Here is a 3705-nt window from a genome sequence, read left to right as displayed (position 1 = left end):
CCGCCTGACGGGCGCGGGGTGTGGGGTGAGGACTGAGGGGTGCGGGCCGCGGTGTGAGCCTCTCAGGGGGCTGTGTCGTTATGAAACAAATGAGTAATGAAGTTAATCCAGTCATAACGGAGGGGAGCGAGTTACAATGGTTTCGCTCGTTAAAGAATTGGAAAATTAGAGCAAAACCGAGCCGTGCTCTGAGGCACCGGAGCATTCTGGGGATCTCCGTGAGACTGCCTGGCGGCTGAGATCCTTTCCTGGGGGAGACGCTTGCTGGTTATTTTATGGTTTTTTTTTCATTTTTTTGAAGAGTAACTTCCCTCTTGACTTCTTCACACAAGAAAACTCGGTTTTATCAGATGTCTCTCTTCTTTGCATCAAAGCCTTGCAAATACCCTTCAGTAGGAGTATCCAAGTGTTTTTAACAGCAAATAAAATCATGTTGATTTTTGAAGGCAGAGCATTACTTTTTTCTCTCCTTTTCCAACCTATATTCAGATCTACCTTTTCCTTTTTTTTCCCTCTTGATACATTTTACTCTTTAGGAAGGCAGCATTAAGTAGCCGCTGACCAGCTTTGGGCTGCTGCTTCCCCTGGCACCGCTCCATCTCCATTCCCAGCCTCCTGGCCCGGCAGTGCAGCTGCCAGGAAGAACACGCACAGGTGGGAGCAGTGACTGTTCTGTGGCATAACCTGCGAACAGGGAGGAGGAAAATTGCACAGGTGTGTGGTTATGATCACCACGGTTGCAGTCAGCTCCTGCAATCAGCTGCAAATATTTGGGTGCGCTAAGATGTAAGGAAAAACAGGAAGAAATAAATGGATAGTAATATTGCTAGAAAGCAAAATATCTTTTTTATTTCTGTTCACTTGAGTAAAAAATATTACACCATTGTTCCACTTTTATTCCTTGAACATCACCAGCTGTATTCTCTCTCTGGTCAAAACATGTCTTTAATGACAAGCAATAACAAGGATTCGGTACAAACTTTAAAGAGGCTTTAAGCGGCAAATTTCATGCTTGGATGTTCACCTGCAGAACATTTTAAAGAACAGTTCAGCGCTTTTTGCATGCTTGTGCTCACACTTACTGAGAAAATATGGTGAAGGTCTCCTGCAGAAACGGGCACTAAGCCCAAATGCACAGTGGTGGAGTGACCTCATTACTTGGAGGGAAATAAAAAAAAACTTTCACAAAAAAAATTCACTAAAAAGCCCCCTAAACAACAAAAACCTCCTAGCATTAGACCTTTGCCCTTACTTTAAGCTCCAGTTTATTGTTTGAAGTGGGATTTTCAGTCACTTGACAGACATTTCAATACATTTTTAGTTCTCTTATCAGTTCACAAACCTTCCCTTACTTGGACAATTAAATTATTTGGAAATGTAACCATAATAAAATAAATATTTGGCTCTTTCTGCAATATGTCAAAGTATATTTGCAAATTAAAACATTCTTTCCATTGCAGCACTTAAGGCAGAAAGAACTATTTCACAAACTTTAAGAAACACAGATTGCTAGGATATGAAGATATGAAATGTTGTACCATGAAATTCCTGATAAAGCTGGCACAGCATGACAAATTTCTTCATGCAGGACATCCCTCAAACCAGTGATATGTATCCAGCCTTCTAACATGCTTAAAACATTCAATATTGCCTTATTTTCCAGAGGAAGTGGCTCATCCATGTTAAAGTAGCCTCATTTTCTAAAATCAAAGTGTGAACTCAACCATCAAAAAGCAAATATATGACTGACTGCAATCCCTTTCCTATTGTGGCCATTTTGTCACAGTACATTTTTAGATGAGTTACATTTATGACCAACAGATTTATCCCCTGCTTTCTGTTGTAGTCTCCTCCTGTGGATGCATTATTCTAGAAACTGCCACACATGCAAGTTCAGATCTAATTATAAAACCCCTTCAGAGATCCTTTAGTGCTTCGGTGTGTTATGAAATAAAATGGTACAGAGCTGCTCTTCACAATCCTCAGCTTTTTTTTAAAAGCACTTAAACATGCAATGGGGAAATTTCCCTTGAGTGCGCAAAGAAACTTAGAGCAGAGGGAAAGCATTTGAAGATCCTTTCAGCTGCAGGTTAGGAAATAACAGTCTTGCAGGGACATGCCTTAATGTTTCCACATAGTGGAGGCTAACAAAATTAAATGCTTCCTGTAATTCAAAAACCCTGAACAGAGGTGAAGGAGAGATTGATAACTTGTTACACAACTTTCCAGATGAAGCCGTGACCTATTTTAGCTTAATCTGCTGTGTTAAGCGCTGTGGGAGCACGGCAGTCAGCTGGAGGCAGGTATTCCTTCTCACTACCACCAACCCATCAACAAATGGGTGTATCCCCAAAATAAACATTAATATCAGCTGCCAATCATGACACACTGACAAAATTCAAACCATTTTGTTCGTGCGATAAAAGATATATTTTATCTTTCCAAATGTCCCTAATGCAGTTTTGTCACTGTCTTGAAAATTATGGAGAGCAATGAATTATTCAGCTTTCAGTTCTGTTTTAGCAAAAGAGCAATGGAAACCTTTGGATTTCTAAATAGTCTGAGACAGCAAAGGCCATTGAAGAAAATATGCCTTTTCTCACCAAATTTCTAATTTTTTCCCAACTGACAAAGTTCACAGAGTGTTAGCAGTAGTCAATTCCTGCCACACCAAAATATATCTTTTATCTATGGTAAATGGCAGAAAGCAACACTAATTTGCTTTCTCCATGAAACAATGTGTATGAATGCGTATGAATTACATAATTAAACCTTTTTTTTACTGCTTCTGCGTCAGCTGCTGTGGCATTTTTGCATTTTCTTCTTTTGGACAATAAAAAGTTGAAACAATGTTCCTCTTAAAAACTATTCTAGACTTACTTTTATGTTCTAATCCTTTAGCATTCTGCCTTGCACCTGGCAATCCACTACAAGCTGCTGAGAAAATGCTATAAAAATTACAAGTGCTTTACGATGCTAATCAGTGTTTTTACTAACCACACAAAATTATCCATCCACCACTTCTAGAAAGTGCAAGGCCATTCCTTTTAAGGGGCTATATTTGAACTCATTGCTGGGATATAACTCTCACAGTCATCATTGTGATCACAATCCAGATAGAGATGCTATTCGACCAACTAAAAATAAATCAGTGGCTAAACAGCTATAGAACAGCATTGCACTGCTTTGTCTCTCCTGTAATCTGTCCCAGAGATGACATGTACTGTGTGCTGGCCATATAGCTAAAATATATAGCATTTGGGTTAGAGGCATGGAACAAAACAACTTTAGATATCCAGAATCATTCAGAGTTGAATCCTTTGAGGAGACAAACTACTGTTACAGTATATTTATATGTATCTGCTCCCATTTCACCAAGTGACTAAAGTTACTCCTACAAAGTACTTCAAAATCCTTCATGGATGTGAATTGCTTGAAATCAACTGTATGGGGCTCAATCTAAATGATGAGTTCATTTAGGGAAACAAAACATCCTTCATCAAAGACAGTCCAGATTCAATCACAAACAAACCACTTTGAGAAAGCCAGCATTCATGATTCTTCTCTCATCTCTCCCCAGAGCTTTTCAGGCTGCCAGACAGGTTTTCAACTTTTAAGTAATAGCCTGACAGCCCTCCCATCTTTTTGAGGAAACTTCCCACTTCACTTACCAGCGGCTTTCACCTACTGCCCTCCTGGAGTTCA

This window comes from Geospiza fortis, unplaced genomic scaffold (assembly GCF_000277835.1).
Source record: "Geospiza fortis unplaced genomic scaffold, GeoFor_1.0 scaffold54, whole genome shotgun sequence".
Classification (NCBI taxonomy): Eukaryota; Metazoa; Chordata; class Aves; order Passeriformes; family Thraupidae; genus Geospiza; species Geospiza fortis.
Note: the sequence above shows the minus strand (reverse complement) of the source record.